General features: G+C 36.2%; 1 protein-coding gene across 9 annotated transcripts in view; it reads right to left on the minus strand.

The window, feature by feature from the left end:
• MEF2C (myocyte enhancer factor 2C) overlaps positions 1 to 24119 on the minus strand; it is a 134037-nt gene that overhangs the window by 108949 nt on the left and 969 nt on the right. For 6 of the 9 annotated variants that reach the window (XM_058864446.1, XM_058864449.1, XM_058864443.1 and 3 more), the window contains exon 2: positions 15155 to 15253. The gene's annotated coding sequence lies outside the window, so the exon portion shown is untranslated. Of the gene's footprint in view, positions 1 to 1144; positions 1207 to 11044; positions 11097 to 15154; positions 15254 to 17415; positions 17445 to 24119 lie in introns of those variants that run through there. The other 3 variants (XM_058864444.1, XM_058864445.1, XM_058864447.1) reach the window with 3 other exon arrangements.

A 24119-nucleotide genomic window follows, 5' to 3' on the forward strand; every position in this document is an offset into this window, starting at 1 on the left:
GCAGCTACAAGCTCTTGGATAAATACTAGTCAGGACAGAATATAAGCACAACTTTTTAAGGACGGTTGCTACTCTTCATTAATTCAAGCATAATAATGTGGTCAGGAGATCAACTTTTGACTCATACCCACATATTCAACAGGCACATTAACTGTACAAGAAACTGGATGAAGAGTCATGCGTGCCAGGCCACAAGGTCTTTCCTAAAGGACCACCCAAACTCTGTGTGTGAAGATGAGAGAGAACATGCAAAAAATGGTTATTTTTTAACTACTTTTTCTCAAATAGATTTATTAAACTCTCTTAGGTAGATTGAGAGATTTATCACACCCTGGAGCTGTACTTCCTGTCTTGGCCAACCCATAATCAATTTATTACTCACAGCATGCTCAGTGTCCTCATATTCAAACACCTCTTCAGGTTTCTAATTCCTATCCTATATTTCAGAGCTTCATTAGGCATGGTATGTATCTGTTTAAATGCAAACTCAAATGAAAGAATGAGGTCACTAAAAATTGTGAAAGACTGTCACAGGTATTTATAATCTAGTTTTATGTGTTTAGATGAATGCACTTGCAATTATAAAGATAAAAATCAAAATAATTTTTTTTATACATTGTATTCTACAAAGTAAAATCAAACTTTTTGTACAATGCAATGGCAAAGATGGCAGAGAACCGGTTGTTTAAAATAGTTTAAACTAGTTTTACAGATTAGAAACATAGAAAAGCTTGCAATTTTTGTAAGAGAGATAAAAGAGAGTAAGAGATTAACTCAATAGGTAAGGAACTATGGCATTCCAAACAAAACATGACTCAGTTATAGTCCTTCATCCAGTGTCAATTTCATTACCTATATGAAAATGTAATGGCCTCACATTTGGAAACTGAGAGTAATTTTCTCCCAGAATATTCTATAACCAATGGAAGACAGAATTTACCATTACCTGCTCTAGGAAGTCTTTCCAATCAGGTTTCTCAATTATTGAATTTTTGCCATAAAAATTAAACCAGTATTCACAAAGAATTTGTGGATTTAACCTGGGGATATGGATTCCAGTAGACAACAGGACACAGCAAAGTAAAACTTAAATTGCCCTTTTTAGATGTTGCCCACAGTCCTTTCTAATTTTTTGAGTACATACCAGCACAAATTTAAGACCTAAGTAAAACTGATAATTTCATTCCACTCAGGCATTTCGTAACAGACTTGCACCAAAAAAAAAAAAATTAGCAGCTCCATTTAAAATTCACCTTTGGGGGTTCTGAGTCCCTTTTCTTATACTCCATGTATTAGACTGTTTTTCAGCTTCTGCCCTTCACTTGCAATTCTTTTACCTTGCATCTGTTGCCTCAAATAAAGTTCATGTGTCTCTTGGGAGGTGATGATTACTGAATTATACGTTAAGGATAAACATACGTTTTTAAAATCCTCCCAATATTTTTAGGTTTTTAGAATTAATATTGAAGGATTCTCTTCCCTGGTCTCCTTGGAAATTGAAAATGATGGGTAGCACTTGGTGCTGGCAATTATAACATTCAAGGAACTTGTTCCAAATTTGGAGAACACTTAGAAAGCAAATGTGCCGTATGTTCACTTTTCGGTAGAAAGCCTATATTTTAGTTTTAGATATCTAGTTTAGATCATGATATATTCAAAGTGGTCTTTGCAAACAGATGTAATAGTGGGTATTTGTTTAACTATTCTGCATATAAGAATAGGATGTAGACTAACGTATGAAAATAGACCGCTGATGATTCTTTCTTTCACAAATTATCCTCATCAGAATCACAAAAAACTATATATCGTTAGATTCCTTGTGATTTTAAAGAGGCCTTTTTGATATATCCACATTGTATTTTGAATTTATCAAACATGGGAGCTGTATTTTTAGAACGGTATTTAATTCATAGTGCAATCTTCTGATACATTAGTGGAATAACTTCCTCTTTCTGATCACATCTGGAAAACAGTAAAGCAAAAGGAGCGAACAAATACTTTCTTCCCGACTATTCTCAGAATTTTTATCAGAAATCTGTAGAAGTGTTACTCAGTGTCCTGTTGGAGTAGTCAAAGAAGAGATGGTCTCATGACAGGTTTACTTGTAACCATGTATATAAAAATGTCCTTGAACAGAGTGCTACTGTTTTACGGTGGTGATTTTTAGAGACTTGTAATGTCTGAAAGCAGCTCAAGAAAATCACCATTTGTCCAGATACCAGAAAAGTACTGCTCCTAAAAACAGAGGAGAATGTCCTTCTTTTTTTGTCATGCCTCTTTGTTGCATGAGATATTACTTCTTACTGTCATTCATTAACCAAAAATGTTAAATAAAAAACACACCCTGCCTCCACGGAGAAATCCTTGTGCCTTCAGCTATGTGTATTACTACATGGTTAGAAACATGGGGAAATAACCCTAATGGCATTAAAAATGTGATGCAAAAGTAGCAATTTTTCTGTTGCTTGCTTTTTATCTGCCATAATGATTTGCATTATGCCTAACACCCCTGTATCAACCCCTATGAAAATTTTGAAAACATGAAATTCCAGAAAAGATAGAAAGCACTAAGGATACTTTCTAGACGAATATTTTGCAGGTCACCACTGAGTGTAATACTAAGCCTGTGACACTACCTACTGAAAGCATAACTGAACTAAATGCAAGGTTCTTGATGAGGATTTAAGTACTGTGAAATGTATTGAAAACAGATTTTCATTTTGCTTTGTCAATAACATCTATTGGAAAACCAAGAAAAATATTATCCAGCTTGTATGCCAATATTACAGGAAATATAGAAGAACATTCTTCTCTTTCTATCCTATGCATAATCTTTTTCATGGCAATACTAACAATAAAATAGAAACATCATATCCTATAGTTTTCCCTGGGAAGATATGCAGATTTCTACCTACCAAGGATACAGCTATAATTATGGGAAGTTTGCTTCAATTAGGTAGCTTGGAAATAATTTAATCATGCTTTAAAAGTAAACTGGAAAACTGTTTTCCACTAGATGCACATTTTGAATGTAAGTTTATATTATTTCCAATTGTTGACTACACATCATATAGCTAAGAGTACTAGCCCAGGTTATAGTTTTTAAAATGTGTATATTCAAGAACATGAATGAAATTTGTTTTAGTTTTAAATGACCATACCAGTTCATAGGCTCTTATCAACATTTATGGTCATAATTTCTAAAACTTGCTTATGTGCATTTTGGAAGAAGTTAAACATTTTGTATGCCACAGCATGGATGCATTTTCTGCCTCAGTATTCTGAAATAAAAAAATGTGTCATGAAGAAACTTAGTAAGTATGCAAATTCACTCATTTGATAGATTGCACTGGGGTCGTAACATAGATTTTTTTCTCATTCATCTGCTATATCGATTCGTGTCTCCATCTTATAAACAACATGAAGGGAAAACCAACGATATCTCCAAGATTCTGTCGGCAAAACAGGTTCTCATCAAATACTGCTCCAAACATAATTTCTTACAGCTTTACAACATATTTCAACCAACATTCATTGAGACCACTGCCCCATGTCTGCAACAATTAAAGATTATTCACACTAAGATTAATTACATACACTTCAACAGAAATTTTTAACAAAAAAATCCTCCAGGATTGAGGTTTTATGTTTGACTAACATGTATTGTCCACTCTCCTCCATTGTATCCTATATTACCAAATAGACCATATCCACATTCTTCTTAACCTCCTTAAAAGCCTTCCTCCTCTATTGCTGTTCTCCCACTTATCATACTCAGTATAAGCAGAAACACATTCAGGACACAGATGGACAAACATAAAGCAGCCCTGAGGCTAAGTCTAGAGAACATACTGTCTCCTGCTGGTTTCACAGAATATCCCCAGACTATTAACATTTTTTATAGTAGTTGCCTAGGCATTCCCATGGGATATGGCGATCAAAAGGGAATTGGCAGTAAAATTCTGAGGCTAAAATGCCAGCTGAAGGGGACACATTATAGGGCCAGCATTATAGGATGGTCACAGAACCTCAGCATCCTGTTTACAATGTCCTCTCCTCCTAGCCCCCAACTTTAGGGACAGCTTTTCCACCCAACTCCAATTAAATTATTTAAAACAGTATTTATTGAGAAGTCCAAATTGTATTTTTAAATGAAAAATGCTGCAGTCAAGCTTCCTTCAGGGTGAATATGTTCTGAAACATTAAATAATTTCTCTGATAATCCAGATAAACCATTTTTAACCAATGGTTAAAAAAATACATTATTATTTCAAATATAATGTCATATCAATTTTTTTTTTTTTCACTAGAGGGAAGAATTTTATTCAAAATCACATAAATAGCACATGCTTCTGTGGTAGTTTCTTGTATTACTAAAATTAATGTTCCACGTGGATAGTGTTTTGCACTTTGTGGACTTGTGCTGATGTGTTTTATAAACAATTTCACAAGACTCCCATCCTTGCCCTTTGTACATACTTTGCTAACAGCTATTGATTGACAACTTAAAAGTAAATAGTGAAACTTAACTGAGCATGGTTTCCACAAGTGGCATGTATCCTATATCTATAAAAGAAAACAAATGATGTTGTTTCTACTTCAGTTCACTTACACCTTGAGATTACAGCATGAGAAACAAGAGATGGTAATATTTAAGGTGAATTTCTGCACTGGTATTTGGTTAATAATGTTTATGATAAACTTCTTTTAATCAATTATACAACTGAAGAAATAAGAGTAAGATAAGACTTGTTAGATTTGAATCTAAGTTTCATATCAGCTTTATAACCTGGGAAAAGGAAGCAGAGAAGCTTTATGCCATCTGTTCAATTTTGTCCTTAATCTGTGGACTGCCTTATGGTTAGCTTAAATGAAGGAAGCAGATACTGACTGACTTCCAGGACCAGCTGTACTGCCCAAGATCTCTGGAGCTCTCTTCACTCGAACTCTTGCTGGCTTCCAATATCGGGGAAGGTGCCAGAAGGCAGAAATAAGTACATCTACCCTGCTGGAGCAGGTGACGACTAAAACACCTGCTCAGGGGATTACAAATGGGGCATAGTCTATCGGACTTTACTGGTGTGATTACTGAATCCATATTGTGCCAGTGTATTCCATACAGTACTAAAATAATTCTGTGACAATTCGTCCAGAACTTGTTCTAAGTCAGATAACACAAGTGTAGGCTTTCCTAGGACATATCTCTGCAATCTAAATGTATTTAGTTGTTTAAAAAATAAACAAACAAAAAGTAAAAAATGCTGGGTGGGGTTCTGTTTGGCAGTATTTCAGAGTATAAGTGCTACACTTGAAATGACACAAAAATGCTTTTTTGCTATGCTTCCCTCTATTTTTCTTCCACATTTTCTTTCTCTTCACAATGTAAGTTGCAATGTAACTATATCAGAAAATTCTATCAATAGCATGTTAGCTTCCTGGCAGAATAACAGGTGTTGTTTGCATAATTTGAAACACTTTCAAGATTCAAGGAAGTTTAAAGGATAGGCTTCTATGTGATGTTTCTTGGGTTAAATAAATAACTGATCTCAAAAAGTTCTCTTTGCCCTTTAAAACTACTAGGAGAAAAATGTTATATTAACGGGGTTGATGGCAAAACACAATCCTAAAATATGCATTTTTAAAATGTTCTAAAATCAAGTACTAATTCCCATGACCGAGATTTGCATATATAGATTTAACTCTCTGCATTCAGTCAGAATTTTTCTGTACATAGGCCCCTTAATTTATCACATGTACCTTGAGAAGAAAACACAAATTTTTGTTATTCATATTAATTCTTAAACTTTGATTTTTAATTACAAACTGACTTTATTTCTCTTTAAAACTTCTTGAATAGAATAAGTGTCAAGGAATTTAACTGTTTTTCTTAAAAGTCTTAGAATAACAGGCTTTATTTCAAGTTCAGTTTTTACTAAACTGATCTCATATTTTACATAAAACTGTGGCTTTAATTGTGTAAGGTATTCTCAGTCTTGGCTGCTTCTTTATCATTAAAAGAGCATACCTGACAGATCCAATACACAGCTGAGCCCAGAGGTTTTGTTTTCTCACACTGATGTTAGACAACTTTTTGAAAATTAAACCATTCCATAAAATAAAAGGTAAAAAATTCTACTGTTGTATGACAGAAAGAAATGGGGTTTTTTAGGCATTCAGGAGTTATATGATCAGACTGCACTTGTAAGAAAGGGACACAGTCCACCACTTCAAACTCCATCTCAACAACTTATGTACTTGAACTCTTTTTCAGAAGTGCTGATCATCCATCCATACGACTAAAAGAGTAAGATCCACATCTTGTGAATTTGAAAACTGTCTTAATACAGTTTTCTTGTTCATACAACAGTAAAATAATCAGGAGCAGCTACAAAATGTGTTAACTATTCTTTGAGGACTGTAGTGAGCGAGCATGTCGCAGACCAGTGTTTTTCATCTTATTTGGCTGTGAGGCCCCTTAGGATATATCAAACCATTCTATAACTGCATTTATTGCCTATTTTGAGGGATTACTTTTCAAAGCATCATGCTAGCAAATTTTTTAAAATTCCTGTTGGAGCCTAATGATACATTGTTGAGAAATCTCTATAATGCACATAAGAAACAAAAGGAGAAAAAGAAAATGTACTTTATATAACTTAAACTTTTCAAAACACAGCTGGCAAAGCTATGTGAAAGAAAATAGAAATGCACCTTCAGTATCCATTAAAATGAGACATCTGAATTTACGTGAGTTTCCTGTCTGATTAAAATAACACATACAAAATTAAATACATAAATATTATGTACCACATAAGATGAAGAAAATGAAAGAACAATGTTTACATTTATGGTTGACTCATTAGTGTTTTATTATGTGAAACACTAGGAGGCATCAGTTGGGTAAAAAAAGTTCTTTTGAAATAGTGTATGAAATTATCATAGAAGTTATCAGCTTTCTACTTTCAGACTTGTAAATGTTAAAGGCTGTATGTTATAACTAAATTATGCAAATAGGAAAAACACTATTGCCACTGATAAATTACATATTTAATAATATAGGGACAACTCCTAATTTCTTTGCTATTTTCAAATCAGACTACACACATGCAACACAAATAATAGTTTTACAACGCATTACATTTTAAAATAGAATAAAATAATATTGTTCTGTTGTATAATTTTTGATAAATCTTCAAAGCCCTGACACATTTTCGTCACTCTCCTCTGCTTGTAAACTCTTAATATGGTTAAGTGCAGTGAATTTAGAATAGTTCTAGGCATTTTTTAGAGCCTAGGCACTTCTAACATATTTTAATTGTGATTACAGGATAATATCTAGACAAATATATTTTTAAAAATATACCAGAACAATAATCTACCACATTTTAATTGTATTTCCTCAAAGTGATGTATTAAAAAGTTTTTTATAAAATTTGTGTAACAATGCTACAAGTGGCTGTACTTTCACTATAAAGTCATACAAATCCAGTAAAGTCAAAACTGAGTTTTCCTTGCTTCAATTTGCATTTAATAATGACTAGGCAACAGAATTATAGTTGTCCCATACAAAAATTACTTGAAACTGAAGTGTGTCTTGCTATGCTGCAGCAATCAGCTTTTATCACTGCCCGATCAAAATGACATGTGAACTCCTAATCCTTCTTTTGTAAGGCACATAAGACTTTGTTGTCACTGTTGGTTTTGTGAATCGTCCCTTTAAGCTGGTCTGATTTCCTAAAGATGACAGACCTCAGTGAATAGACAGCCTCTACTGCACTGCAGTCAATGAGACAGTGACATTAAAGTGAAGGACTGAAGACACCAGCTTTTAATCACCTGTCCACATGTATCACTGATCATCAGTTCTAAGAAAATTACCTTAACGCTGGTCAAAGGACTCAAGTAATCACTTCTAAAAATAGTTTATAAAAATCAGTTTTTCAATTTTTCACTTGCACCATCAGTGTTTGCTGACCAAAGTTCTTCTGAATCCATTTTGCTTCTGAACCAGGTTCCAAAATTGTATTCTCATGCTTTTCAAATATCAGAATTCTAACTCTGCTGTTAAGCTTGACATTTTCTAGCTTTCAGAATGAAATATAAAATTTTAAAATATTTTGTACCTAAGTTATTACAGAGTCTAAATGAATCCTTACAGAAAAATCTCTCTGCTGATATGAAATAGCAAAATTTAAAAAATTAAAATGCATAACAAATATATGTGTTTTGGTTATTATTCAGGATGCTGAAGCAAGGACTATAAACTCTTTGAAATTCCATAACAGCTTATGTAGATTCATCTCCATCATTAGTATTTAAAAAAAAAACCTGATACACCTTGATTTTTGGAAAAATTATCATACAATTTAGAATAATTATATCAAACAGGTAAAAATGGACCCTAATATATCAAACACCAAGCATTTTTTTTCTTTCAAGAACCTTAATGACTTCTTCCTTAATGAAATGCAGAAATAAGTTCAGCTGTCTCTAATGATGAACTAAACTATTTTGGTGAACAATAAAGTAACCTGTTGTAGAGAAAAGTAAAATTGAAAGAAATTAAGTTGGTCAAAGTATTCTATTCACAACCCCTGCTCAGTTCCTAAATTTCTATATAATTAATTACTTTAATCTATTGAATAATGAGTTACCGAAATATTTCTTAAGCAAACTTTTGTGAAAAGCTTCAGGAAGATTCATTTCTCACTATAGGTGTTTTTTAAAAAAGAACCATTTAAGAAAGGTATCTCTGGTTTTGAATATACATGTTGCAGATAAATCAAATGTTTAAAAAAAGGAAAAAAAAGTCCTGGATCCAATATTGGAAGAAAATTCACAGTAAGAGAGTATTCAAATAATTTTCTTATTATGGTCCAAAACTAGAAGCTTAGGAACATAACTGTGAAAGACTCAATCTCCCACACTGTTCATCATTTAGTACAAATTTTAATAAGGCTCTTAAACTCAAATTTCTTTTTTTTCTTGGTCAAATAATCTTAGGAGGATGCAGACAGTATCTGATCTCTGCATTCTTTTATAGGACATTGAATGCGGCATCCTTTACATCTCTGTCCTTTGGGACAGGCAAGAGGTTTAGTCTCTGGGTCCTGATCCTGTGAATGGTTATCCCTGTGACTTGCTCATTTTCACACAGGTAGTCTCAGCATTGCCAGCGGGACTAGTTGTGTAAGAACTCCTTGCATGAAAGAACCTTCTTCCCATGTTCAGATCCCAGAACTATCTTCTCATACTATGTAGAGCATATTAGTATAAATATATATAATATAAATATATACGAACAACAAGTTTTGCAAATAAAGTATATGTACAACCAGGAATATAGACACCTGGAGTTAAGGGCCATTTTCTTAAGTTGTTCTTCAAGAAATCTTTCTATTACTTCCAAAAAGGACATAAGTGTGGGCAGATATTTTAGTGTAGGCTCATTATGAATTATGTACTCATTAATACAGAAAGAATAATATAATGGATATTTTAAGAAAACTAATAAAGAAAGTTTTGCGGGTTTTGAACTTAAAGTAAGGTACTTGGAATCCTGTAATAAACACAGTTCATAAAATAACAAATCCTCAGAGAAACCATGTGACTTATCATTTGAACTGAAAATTAATATATAAACAATACAGAGATGCTGGAGTACTGATTCACAGGTGGTAATATTTCCATGCCCTGCCAAGCCTCTAGGGATTAGTTATTATACTCCATATAAACATCTTTACTCTTCAAACACAATAGGCAGGAAAGTGCCAATGAAACAAATCTAGTCTTTTAAATAAGAAGTTGCTTCTAAAATAATTTATCATTCATCTTATACTTATTTTAAAGTAAAGATATGAAACTAGGACATTTGCCATTAAGGTGATTGTCAGATATATGCAAGAAAAATGTTGTGTCAAGGCTATTCTTTTCTAATCACCAGCAAAGTACTGGTGAAGTGCCTTCCTCTGTTTAATTACCTTAAACCTTTAGTCTTAAATCGTGCATTACAGTATTTATTTAAGAATGTAGTTATTTATAGTTATTTTATTAAATAATAATCATTACAATAAAGAAAATAGAACTCTTCTGTAAAAGACAGTGCTTAGACACCCACAATGATTCATTAAGTTTTGTATAGCATCGTGTTGCATTTCTTATTATTATTAGTAGTAGTAATATTAGTATTATTATTGAGATGGTATTATTAGCTTGTTTTTTATACTTGTTCTGTTTTTCAGGCTGACAGAAGGTCACACTAAGTTTTATGGGAAATAATAAGTATTATAATTACATAATGCAACAATAATCTTATAAGTCTTTCTTTTACATTGAACTTTATTTTAGCCTGTAAGTGATTGTACTGCAATTACACCAGCTACCTCTGTAATCCTGATTAGCTGTACTCCTTTGTGTTAAAAAATTTAAAAGTTACTCAAAGTATTGTGTAAAGACCAAAGCATGCTGTTCCAAAAGCAGTATGCAGACCATTATTTAAGTTCCCACATAACTGCAAGGGATCTTTCCATCTCAAATGTAAGTAATTGGATGAAAGATGCACAAAGTTGAACACTTGCAAGCATGCACTACCTAAACTCAAGACAGAAGAGCCTGTGATACAACAAAGTTTAAGAGCATTTAACTGAAATTAGATTGTTTCCTTAGTCTGAAAAATCAAAGTGCCAGCACTGCAAGGTCATTGCTTTTAAATCCACTAAGAGCCATCTAAATCAAATAGGCTTCCAGTACTTCATAATATCAAGCACATAAATTATGTAAACTAACTTCATCAAAGTTTTAACACTTACGACACTAATAGAGACAAGTCCGAAATAATTTACTAGACAGAGATTTAACTGTTACTTGTTTAACAAGTTACTTTTAAGCAGCTGCACAGTCACACACTAAAACTCTGCAAGCAACCTCAATCCCCGTTCTCATAAAATGACTGATACATTCTTCAAACGCGATAGGAAATGTACCTAGGGTTTTTGTACCATGCCCACTATATCTTATTCCGACGCTGAATTTCACATGTACTTACACTGTGAACAGTTGGCTGTTTGGCTGATCAGACTAGTCCTTCAGATATTTTCCTTTCATAGGAAAAAGAAAAAATCCCTTTACTTCTTCCAGTCTTAAATATTCACCACCTGGTTCAACATGCAGCCGCCTTGAATCACACACACAACCTTCAAAGTCAATCCAATAAGCAGCCAGAAGATGCCTGGGGTGTGTGTGTGTGTGTGATGCGCGTGTGTGCAGCGTGGAGGAGGAGAAAGTGGCTGAGCTGCTGGTCGGATTAAAAGTAACCGGACTCGTCCTGAGATCGTCCAGGAAGGAAGGGACAGCAGGCGAATGGGAAAAGGCGAATAGCTCACAGCCTTTGTAACATCGCGGAGGGGAAGGGGGAGGCGAGAAAGGGATTCAAACTACACGTCTGATGAGGTGTCCTTTTCTGCTTCTCTCTTCCTCCCTTTTCTTCTCTTTCTCCGTGTCTCTATTTCTCTACCTCTCCCACAATCCCAAACGAATGACTCTCTCCTCCCGAGCTGGAGAAATAATCAGTTTCACTCTTGCAAAAAGGGGGCGGGATCAGATCCCGAAAGCGTTTTAATAAAACAAACACAGAGCAGCAGCAGCAGCGGCAGCAGCTCCTTGCCCCTCTAGTCTAAACTAGATTGATAAATTGCTCCACTACACTACTTTAATTATGTATATGGTATGCAGAATAAATCACCGAGCATCAGCACCTCAATCAAGCACTTTTTAAATGATAATTGCATCTTGGGTGAATCAATCTTTCCATTCCTGACATTTTGCTAATTTTAGTTTTACGGTGGGGGTAATGGCATATGCCACACGCAAACCTAATGACATCCTTTATTATACAAAGCGAAGACAAGGCGGCGAGCCGGTGCGTGTTTTCCCCCTCCGGGCGAGGTTCCACAGCCTGCGGAGGGAAGGCAGGAAGGGTGCGGACCTGGGAGGCGCGCAGCGCCCGCGGCAGCGCATCTGCGCCGGTCAGAGCGGCCGGTCAGGGCCCGCTGCGGGGCAGTGACCGAGTTGGCCCGCTCCCGGGAACCTGCGGAGCCCAGGCTTCGGAACGTCCCCGCGCGTTGCATCCCCGGCAGCCCCGAGGCGGCACCTCCGGAGTGGCTTCGCCTCGCGCGGGGAGGGGCGAGCGCCGAGAGGGGGCAGCCGGCCCACGGCCGCCGGCGCAGCCCAGAGGCCGCCGACCCCTGCGCCGCCTCCGGAGCGCGGTAGGGCTGCTGTCCTGCGGCACTTGCCCCCGCCCTCCCGAGACCTCCTGCCCAGCCCCTCGCACCTTGGCTGGGCTTCCCCTCCCGAGCCCTGCTCCTGCTGAACAGCCCAACTTTCCCAACTCTTTCCGCTCCACGTCCCGCCACACGGGGAGCGGCTCCGGCGCAGCGCCGCTTTCCCCGCGGCGGATCCCGGCCCGCTCGCCTTCTCGAGCAGGTCCCGGCCACGGGCGGCTGCCAGAGACGGTGTCGTGTCAGATTTACCCGCAGAAATGCGGCATTGAGAGCACGCTGTGTGTGGACAGGGCTTTATTTTTTTTAATAGGTTCAGTTGCTTTTACAAGTGGACTGAAAGGACTGCACTGTGAGTTTGAATCCAGATTAAGCACATGCAGTGATTTGTGAGCAAAACTGGATCTTGCACGTACTTCTTTAATTTTTATGCTGATAGCCAACTTTTGTGATCCTTTGGGAGGAGCAGGGGAGTTTGTAAAGACACAGAGTATTATTTTTATGATAAATTAAGGTACTGGAAATAGGAACAGCACACGTGATAAAACCAAACGACTGAATTCAAACACAGCGATAAATATACATTTGGGTTATTTTAATACAAGTCCTTGGTCTCACAGTCTTTTCCCCTAGAAACATCTCATTGGGCCACTGACCTACTTCCAAAGTATTTGACAGTGAATAAATACCTTTTCAGTTCCACTGTACTCTTTAAAACATGGATGCTCAAAGCAGTCAGAGGAAAACAAAGCTCAGATAGTTCTAACAAGCACCCTGCAATTGCTCACAATGCAAATCCCTAGAGAATACTTCGGGTCTCATCCATGTCCTGGTCTATCTGGGTAAGAGGGCACGAATCTCCGTGCGGTGACATGCTACAAACGTACCCACACCTATAACGACAGTAACACTGAGGTGCCCAGAGCCACCAGGCAATCAGATACAAGCCAAGCACATTCTACACAGTGGTGAGAGACACATATGCACGGCAGTGACAGCAGAGCCTGAAAAACATAGGGAAAGAAATACTTTCTCAGCCTCAGGTCTGCCGTGAAGCAGAGCAGGAAAGAAATACAGAACAGTTACAGATACACTTGCTATGCCTCTAACACAGACGATTTTGGTCTCCCAGTGTGGCATCCAACTATCCAGTAATATTTGTATATTCTTAGTGGCAAAAATAGAAAATTATGTTAAGACTTGGCACTTTTCTGCTCTAATTGAAAATGACTGGCATCTGCTTCATTTTGTGCAGGATGCATAAGTTTTCTGGTGTCTGGTTAGCTGGTAACACAGCCCTTCAGGCAAGACAGAACGTGAGCACTTCTTATTTTGAAAGTAATTATTACAGTAAGAAAATATTTCAGAAAAGAAAAGTACACAGCAGTTTAGAAATTCAACTACACCTCCATGTGGGCACTTGTGGTCTAATCTTTTTATAGTTGTGACCTTCACATACTGGAACATCTTAAAGCAATGCCAAGTTTTTGTCATGAGCACAGTTCATCAAATACATGTAAAGGGCATCTTGATTTTTAAAACAGGATTCAGATGCTAGATGGACAAACATATAAGGGGCAGGATCAGGATTTATCACTTGTTCCAGTGATAGACAAGGCATGAATTTATGCAGAATAATTTGGAGTGTTTAGGGGCGTTTGTTTCCCTCTCTTTGGATTTATTTAATTTAAAAATTGGAAATAATTTCAAACAGTAAAAAGCCTTTGTTCTAATGTTTGTACATGTACTGAATTTCCACAGATTTTCACTCTTTTCAAGAGTGAAACACAAGACTCAAATCTATGCTTTTCTGCTGTCTACAGTCCATGTGTAGATCTACTGACAATTTTTTTCCCCCCAGTCTACCACCTGAGAAACCTTAAACTATGAGACATCAGTCAAAATATAATAATTATAAAATCAGATCTCCAAAGGTTTATTAAAGAGTATATCCAAGTACCTCTTTCCATTACAAGTGTGATTACCTCAAGGTAACATTTCCTTTGAAGATGATTATCAAAGTCCATTTTTGTTCTTTTGTGGATGCAGAACATATTTTTCCCTTGGGAGAAATGAGATTGCCAGCTTACATCCTTTAATGGTGTTTAAACCGAAAAGCAGTGAGGTTACTATGAAATTATCCACCTCCTTTGCTTCTTAACCCTGGGCTAGCTTGGTTTCTATTTTCTGTTTAAAGTTCTGCTCAAACCCATTCCACTCTATACCTCACTTTCTTCCACCACCTCCCTATTTGTAAGAACAACACAGTACTCTTCACACAGAAACTCTTCTTCCCATGTCTGGCTGCTTTTAAACTTGGCCCACGCTGGGTGCAGCTCTTGAAGAGTGCTTTATGAAATTATTTTAAAGTGAGCTGGGGCGGTTGCCACAGCAACCCACCCTGAGAGAAATCGAGGCTATAGATTAATCTACCCCACAAGATTATTCAACAGTACTGTATTTGTTCTTCATTCATCCAGAATATTCCCTCAAACCATATGCTTTTATAATGAACAAAAAGATATAAACTCAGATAATTTCAAAGATAGCAGGGTATGTATTCCATGAGCACAAATTAATTGCTTTGTAAATGAGATGACATGTACATGATTCTTTGTAAAACTGTTTAATTGCAAAAAAATATATCTGCAAGGTATCCACAGCTGACATATTAACTTTAAATAAAATGGCATGCCATTACTAAAATGGTGTTATCACCACACACATCACGCAATGATTACAGAAAGCCTTTGTCACAGGTGTACCTGTAAGTATATAACACAGTAGAGTTTTGCCCTCCAGGTTTTGCTTTAAACAAAAATCTAAAAGTAATAAATAGTACTTGGTGATATTAAAAGTAAAAAATATTAAACACTCACCACATACTCCCTCTTTATTGTCAAAATCATCCGCCTCCAATGCTTTACTTAATCTTTCCCATGGTAGTTACTTCACAGTTTACAATTCTTGTTCGGCACCTTGGGTGTTTAAAAGCACAAAAGTAGCATATTATTAAAATGCAAACCTTCAATATATTTTAGGAGATTAATGAAGTAATTTCTATAAAAAGAATATGAATCTTTACTGATGTGCACTTAGGTCTATCTTACTTGTAAGTAGCTTGACGTTTTCAGAAGCTGTTATAAACTCCATCTAAATCCTACCTTAGGGATGCTACACTACCAGTAAAATTACAAAACTATTGATCGCAGGCTGTACTTATGCTCCAGTCGGTATTTATGCTTTGACATGCATTTTGGAAAAAGCAGTCATCTCGTTGTTTAATAAATGCCTGTTTAAAAGGCCAGGGTGGATTATAAAGTGGCAAAGCTCGGCATATTATTTTTTTTTTTCTTCCTACCAAGGGTAGGTATGTGTGGTACCAACACCAGACACGCATGTCCTTGGCTGTGCTTTGAGGAAGGCAGCCCCGGAGGTCCCGGGCCGCGCCGTGTCCCCGCTCCCGTTCCGGCGGGAAGGCGCTGCGGCGGAGCGGGGCCCGGCTGAGGCCGAGTGGGTGGTCCCGGTGAGGTCGGGCGGCGGCAGCGGTGGCTGTTCTGCCGCAGCTATGGCTGTGTGGGACTGGCCAGGACCAGCGCAGGGCCGGCAAGTCCTGACCAACTCCCGACTCTGGGGTGGATGGGAGCAGAGCCCTGACCCGCGTCCCCCGGCAGAACTGCCCTCATGCAGTCTCTGCACCGGTCTCATCGGGCCCCTCCGGAGCTTGTCCAGAGCCTTTGCCCGGGGCTCCGACCTTTGGAACTGGTGGTGTCGCCACTGTGGGAGGCCGAAGCGCGGCTGTGCAGTGCCAGCGGAACCCGGGGTGCTAAGCCCTTCTGCTCAGGGCCGGGCCGGAGCAGTGGTGGCTGCCCGCCGGCCGCGGGACGGGCGGGGCGTGTTGGGAGCCAAGGCCTCGGGGCTTCGGAGAGGGCTGGAGCGGCCCAACACGTAGGGCCAGGCTCGGGAAGCTCCAGCAGCGCATGGCAGTCCTGGGAATGGACAGATCAGTGTCCAGCAGGCTGGTGTTAAAGCCGTGAAGTGAGTGAAGTTAGATGGGGGGCTGGGAGTTCGACTAATACTGGGCATTTTCTGTTAGTTTCCAGCCTTCTGGAAAGATGTTTCTTCAATTCCCCACTCCCCCCTCTCCGCCTTTTTTTTTTTTTTTTTTTTTTTTTTTTTTTTTTTTTTTTTTTTTTTTTCCCTAAATGAAGAGTGTTTTTTTGTGCTCCCCTGCTGATATTTTCAAGGGCCTTTGCAAGGAAGAGATTGATTTTAGAGAGAAAAAGGCTGCCAAATGCGTTAAGTCAACAACGAAAAGGGGTTTGTTTGTTTTGCTAAATTGATCCTGTTCTAGTAATCTGAAGTATTTCATTGCCCCTAAAGACAGTTTCTGAAACTGTAGTTTGCAAGTTGCTGTTGTCCTTTAAGTATCTCATAAACAGCTGCCCAAAGATTTTTTTTTATCCAAGACGTTTTTTAATTCTAAATTTTTAAAAAACTGTTTTCAGAGTAGAGACAGGAGATAACTTCTTCATAGACAAATACAATTTCTTTCAAAGATTAGACATTACTAAATTTGTCGTAAGAAGTGTAAAAATAGAATTTATCACTTTGTGAATGACAACGCAGATTGATATTAGAATTAAATCTGTGCCTAGTGAAAACCACTCTTGCCACACATGCATTTTAGGAATAAGTAATTCTTAAGGTATGTATATTTTAAAAATTTTTCTTTCAAGTGAGACTGAAATGCCATCTGAATGAATAGCTATAGAAATCCTGAATCTCCTGCTTGGTGTGGAACATGGAGGCTGTGGAGCTTATATGGTGTGTCCAAAGTCCCCTGAAATCTGTTGAAATCCGGTGTACTCTGACAGGCTGAGATGAGATACTAAAATGGAAGCTCAGCCCTATGACACTGGCCACCCAGATCTAGCTTTTGCCTCAAAATTAATTTTTGGGTATGCTCTAACTCCAGTTCCTGTACCTGCCACTATCTGTAAATCATTCAAATGTACATATGGTATGACAATGTTCCACCAAATGTATAGAGTTTATGTATACACATATGCATTTTAGGGGTAAAACTCTTGTAGCCCATGATCTTACCAAGTGTAAAGAGAGGAAGAATTTAACTTACCAACCTCTTCCTTGCTGAGGTTTATGGACTCCAAAAATGTGAGTCTAAGCTTGCCTGAAAGAAATGTATCAAGGGTTTTGAAGTTTTTCAGTACTAGTAAGAAGTTGGCAAGCAAAACTTTAGTCTCTGACAAATCTCAGTAGCTAGTTTCAATTCTACATACCTTCCTCAGTCTCTTCTGACATAAAGTTAATTAGGTAAAATTTCAAGCAAAATGTTGGTTTTTTTTTTTGCTATGCAAAAAATACAAAAATAGATCAAATATGAGCTTAAAGTGGAAATTTGGAATCAATTCCCCGTCTTAATAGGGTTTAAGTACAGGAATGTATTTGAAGAATAATTTTGGAAGTGCTGTCATTTTAATGGACTGGTGTTCATCAGTCTCATAAGTCTGCATCTTCATATGCAGAAGCATCAGAATTTTTTTTTCAAAATCAAAGCATTTGGTGGAAGTGTAATTTATTGTACGGTTTAATAAATCTGTGATTAAAGTCTATCTAGATTTTTAAACAGCTTTCGCCCAAGAAATACAGTATCTTTACTATTCAACTCCCTTGCTAAGGTATCTCTCACAGCTTCTAGAATTGATGCAGAGTAAGATTACTTTGTATTTAATTGTTAATTTATTCAGCTTCCGAAGTCTTAAACCTCTGTACCATTAGCTGGGTATTTCTAAAGAAGTTCCTGCTAGGGCAGTTCCTTCTACTTATCTCTAAGAGGAAAGGCTTCCATAAATTGTTTCAGAATTGCATTTCAGTAAGGAGCACCCTTTTTATTCCTTCCACCACATTTATTTGTCCATGTGATTGCCTGCCTTTGAATAAGGAGAATCTCCCTGTGATTCACTTTCATTTTGGGAAAATCTGTGAGGGAACTAGGAAAGGATTTTTTTAGGCTATGCGTTCCTTCTCTTTTCCAGAAATGGAATCCCCTTACTAAGGTATTGTGATATTTTCAGATATTTTGACAAAAAATGCACAACTCAAAACAAAAAATATGATTGCACCCCGTTGCTAATTGTGTGACACTCAAGCTTTTGTCTATCTTTTACTGAGTGATGATGTGATACAGAAGCAGACAGCCATAAATGGCCAGAAAAGGCTTAATTAAGTATTCTGCAGCTGCTACAAATTATATCAGCATCTGCATCTGTGTAGACAATGAAATTCATGGTAATTTTGAGGGCCAAGCAAAGTGGAGGTTTGTTTTGGATGGACCCTTAGCCACAATTCAAATAAAATTCAGAATCAAACATGTTCTAAGGAGAAAAAAAAGGTTGGTCAACTTCATCTCCTGTTGCTGAAGACTGCTATGGTTTCCCATTCTGGCTTTAGGTGTGTAGTCAAATGTTGCACATGAAAGGCATCTCTTAGAGTATTCAATTTTTTTTTCCCCCTAAAAAATAATTTGCAGGGGTTTTTCCAGATTAGACTTTGAGCCATATTTTAGATAAGCAACCAGATTTTTGTTATTTCTCTGACAACATTTGTCTATTTCAGATTTCATACCACTTTCTGGAATGAAAATTGGAGTAAACGATGCACAAATTTTAGTGGTCAATGATCTGACCTGTTCTAACAGAGATAATTACACCATAAATTGAACAGAGAATACAATAGTGATAGATTAGTATATGGAATGAGGGTATGAAGTTATTACTCTCAAACTTTTTTATACAGATATGCTTGCATGCAGATACCAGGCACTAATAGGTTATTCTGTTGACATTTTGACAAAATGCACTGGTTTTGGGTGTTTTCAAACTTTTCACTACTAAATTAATGTTTTTGTTTTGTCTTGCAACATCTCAAAACACAGGTGTTGATCTATAAATATGTCTTCTAAGTGCTGCTGTAATAATATCTCTGCTGTAAAAACAAAAATTAACACAAATATTTTACTGGATGATTTAGAGAGGCCTTTTGAAAGTCAACAGCTCTTCTTGGAAAGTGAAGAACTTGTAATTTCTGTGACCATAAATGTAATTGCACAATAGTTGGGTCAGCTTTTAGATGTGATGGTGCTACTTATATTAATCTGTTTAAACCTTCCATGAGCATCCTGTGTGAGGTTCTAACTTTTCTCATGAAAGTACTTAAAAAAGTTGATATTATTGATGTTAAAAGGAAACCAAGCCTCAGGTCATGTTTAGATATATATACTTTGGTTTGGAACTATTAAATCTGAAATTGCTGTTACTGCCATATGATCTAGTCAGATCTTCTTTGTACAGCTCCTGTATGATGCACAGATTTAAGTTCCCATTTCTGGTCTGTTATGTTCTTGCAAGTCTGCACCAATCAGACCAGCAAGATCTGATTTCAGCAATGACTTTTTACAGATAGCTACCCTAACATGGCTAAAGGAGAAGAAATCTGAGTACTTACTTGAAGTTCCTTCAATTAGAAATCATTATTCTTGTAAGGCAACTAAAAAACATACAGAGACAACTTCAAAATTTTCTTTTTTTGTTAAAACATTCAGTTAGCTTCATTCAAATATATGTTGAAACTTCTTGAATTGACCTAATATATTGTTAGCCTTTTTACTTTTAAACTCTCAGTAGCAAATAAACATGTTATGGTGACTTTCGTATTTGTCTTTATATTTTAAATCTATAGCAGCTGGAAGTTCTGGGCTGTAAAACTATTTTATATCTGGATGTGACTGAATTTTTTTCTTTGCTGTTGCTCAACTAAAGGGGCAAGAGCTGGGGAATAGATACATGTTTGGAAGGGGTTTAGAAAATTTAGCTCCTAAGTGAGACTGAAGGGTCTTTTTGTAGTTTACATATTTATCTAGGGGAAGATAAGACAATAGGAATATGGGCAGAAATAACTCAAGAGGATTGTTGCTAGTGGGGATAGAGGGGTTAAGAATTTTTGGATTAAACTGAGATTCAGTGAGAAGTTCCCACATCCTTTTTGCAGATTAAACCTAGCAGTTTGGAAGCTATTTAAATAAATGGTTTCTCCCAGGTACAAAGGAACCAAGTTCTTCTTTATCCTAAGTGGAAGACAGTTCTCTTCTATTAATGTGGAGGAAAACAAACCTAAATCTCATTTCAGTGAGACTGAGGTGGAGTATTAAATGACTAATGAATTGGTATAGTGCAAGTACACATAATAAAATGGACAGATGTATTTTTGCAAGGGTAGGAACAATCTTCTGATATACAAGTAGATTGTTTCACAGTCTCTTCTATTTTTCTCAGTGTTAATATACTCTTATTGCACACAATAATGTTATTCCCAAACATTCTTTCTACAATAATTTTAAATTCAGGAGATGGATTGATACTAGGGAAAGGGTAATTTGCATATAGTCATATAGGAATTTCAAAAATAAAGGGCAAGAATTATTGCTGCAGATATCTACAGCAAAAACTATAGGAAGCACCCATTTTGTATACTTCTGTATTGTTACTGTTATAATAATGAAAGAAAGTAGAGAGAAATAGAAATTATTGGGGGAAAGCTTGTTTGTTAAAAAAGGAGACAAAAAGAATACAAAATGTAGGGACCATAAACAGAAAGGTTTGTTTTGCAGGACTAATCCTTATCACGTTGGTATCATAGTGTTCAGCTTTTAATTTTTTGTCCTTACGTTTGCACAGGATACAGTGCATCAGCTACATTAACATTAGATTGCACTTCATATGCTATAAGTACAACTTTTAAGTATATATGTAGAACTAATAATGCTATTTAGCTATATTTATGAACAGAGCTGTAATTGCTGTTACATTTCATTCATTCCATTATTTTATTTTATTTTAATTATTTTTTTCTGTGCAGTTATTTTACACGCTTCCAGTAAACTTGTGTATGTTAACTTAAATCTAGATGTTTATTCTTCATAAGCTGTATTTATTGAACTTGATTTAGAATCTGGTGCCTTTAGAGTTAGTCATAGAAAACACTGTGTTTTTGTCTTTATTGAAGATTTCTCAAGTGGTGCTTTCAGAGCATGTCTCATAAAGCTAAGTTGCTTTCAAAAGAAGAAACCCATAACTGACTATGTAGTAAATTGTCCGTAGTTTAATTGGAGAAGACAACTCCCCTTAACAAACAGTTTGTGTACTTGCACACTGTGACGAGGGGTGTACTTTGAGACCTGTCTTTGTTACTTAGTTTATGGTGAATGTAGAGTGCAACAGTATTTTTGAAATGGGATAGGAGGGTGGAGCTCCAAGCAGTCATTGAGAGTGGTGCGTGAGTGCTACTGGACCTGGGAATGAGCTGCGGTGGGGTGCAGGCGTGGGAGCAGCTACAAAGACATCCATTTGCAGTCACCAGGACTGCTCAGGGGTATGGAGCCCTCAGGCAAGGCTCCAAGTGGCTCCCTGCGTTGCAAACAGACCTACAAAGAGGTCCTCCACTACTCCTAATGGTAGTCTGATCCTTTGATTCCCATGGGCACTGTCTCAGACCAATAACCAATTAATTTCTGAACAAAAACATTAATTAATGGAATTCCAAGAAGGAAGTTATATGTCTTTTTTAGGAAAATAATTTTCCCACTGTACCATAGGGAAAATAATTATCAATTTAAAGTATATATATATTTAATAGATATAATATATACTAATATATATTATTATATATATCAATATTTTAAATAATACTTATGAAATAATTATTAAAGTAATAGTATTAAAGACATATTTAACAATTATTTATTATTATATAAATAAATATATAGCATATATATAATATATATTTGTACATTAACACACTTTATATGCACAGGTATAGGTATACATGTGTGTATATATATATATATATGCACATACATTTTATAAGAGAAATATAAAATGGAAATTTTTCATGTTTAAGGTACTCTTGTGTGATGCTGTAATTATGGCTATTAATTCTATTCCCCCACTGATTTTTTTATCATCCCATCTTCTTACCTAACTTCTATATGCAACTTTATTTTCTTCAGTGGGAACTGTCCAGTTTTTGCCAGTGTAAGTGAAAGTAAGTTTTAAAATGCCATGTAACAGTATATAAAAAAAATTAAATTAACATTTGAAGAACACAATCTGGGATATGAATCTCCTAAACTGAGATTTTTGCTGAAACTTTGTGGTTAAATCCCACTTTTCATTTACATGCACTATGGAAAAACTAATATAGATATCCTCCTTTCACTAAAACTTATATTTACTGGAAAATATGATTGAAAGCTGAGCTACACTGTAGCTTTAAAAAATAAAAAAAATAAAAAGATATTTGTAGAATAAATTGCCATAGTTTACAAAACTGACCACATAGCTCTTAGTTAATAGTGAGTATATGTTACAAAAATAAAAGAATGTAGCAGGCATTTTTGAGGTGATTCTCTTTCTAACTGAAATAGTTATAAAGTTTCAGTGCATTAAATTAGGTTTTCCTATTTCCTAATATCTCAATATTTCATTAATAACAGAAATATTTCAGAATTTCACTTAATGTGCTGAAATCTGTTGATGATAATAATAAGTTACTAGAAACACTAATTAAGGGCACTCATTTAAATGTAATGGTCTAAATTAACTAGTGAGTAATCTCTACCTTTTGAAACATTAAACAATCTTTTTCTAGAAAAGGAAAGCATCTTAACTTTCACAAAATACTTTTTTTTGCCCACAGTGCAGTGAAATACAAACTAACTTACCTGGAATTTTATTAAATTATTGAGGAGTTTGTCACATGATTACTGTTTCTAAGCCTTTAAGATCAATACAGTAAAAAGCTGATGAACTTAGAGTGTACTGAACTAAAGGCTCTAAACTACAGGCTGTATGTTTTTTCTTGCTTAGTGTGGCATGTACAATATCTAGCTAGCTCCAGGAATTGCCATTACTATTTACTGACTTCTTATTTAACAGTGCTTGGTTTGAATAACTCTTTAGGGGACTTGGTTTCCATACATTACATGTTTTCTATGAAACATCAGAGTTTTACAGACATTGCTCATTTAAAAGCAGCTGTAGTTTGAAGGGTTTTGTTTGTTCTATATTCCATACTTGATCAGAAAATGTATCTTTCATATTTAGAAGTTTACGCTTTGACTACTGATGTTTTATCCTATATGCCTTTTATTCTCACATGCAGTAGGATATCTTTGCAGCAAATAAAATTGTGATTATTTTCATATAGCACATTCCAGAAAGAGAAATAATCTCTTCTCCATTTTTCTGTCTCTGAAAATGAAGAAAATGGATGACAGCTATGGCTGATCTACCTCTGCTGAGGTAGGACTTCCCTGTAAACTGATATGGGTCCCACACCAAGCAGCCTAGCAGAACCAAAATCAAAGATCAGGGGGGTTTAAAGGGGCATTACTATTCAGATATTAATATTCAGACTAATCTGAGACTACAAATTGCTGATATATAATTTATTTTGATATGTCAGGAAGACCTACTACAGAAATAGTCTAACAGTATATTAACATATGATTCCTTTTTCTCCCCCATTAGTGTCTTCTATGCTGCGCTGTGACTTGTGACTATGGAATCTGTTTACTGAAAAAGATTCATATGGTTAAGTTTTCTGTCTGTTTACTCAAATAAATGTTTTCAATTTAACACAACAATTTGTAAGGAATACTGTGAAACACAGTTAAAAGAATGAGTTCTTGAAATAGAAATAAAAATAAAAATGCTTTTCTCCTCACAAAAATATTTATTTTAACATGTGGTCACATTTTCCTGC

The sequence above is a fragment of the Poecile atricapillus genome, chromosome Z (assembly GCF_030490865.1).
Source record: "Poecile atricapillus isolate bPoeAtr1 chromosome Z, bPoeAtr1.hap1, whole genome shotgun sequence".
Classification (NCBI taxonomy): Eukaryota; Metazoa; Chordata; class Aves; order Passeriformes; family Paridae; genus Poecile; species Poecile atricapillus.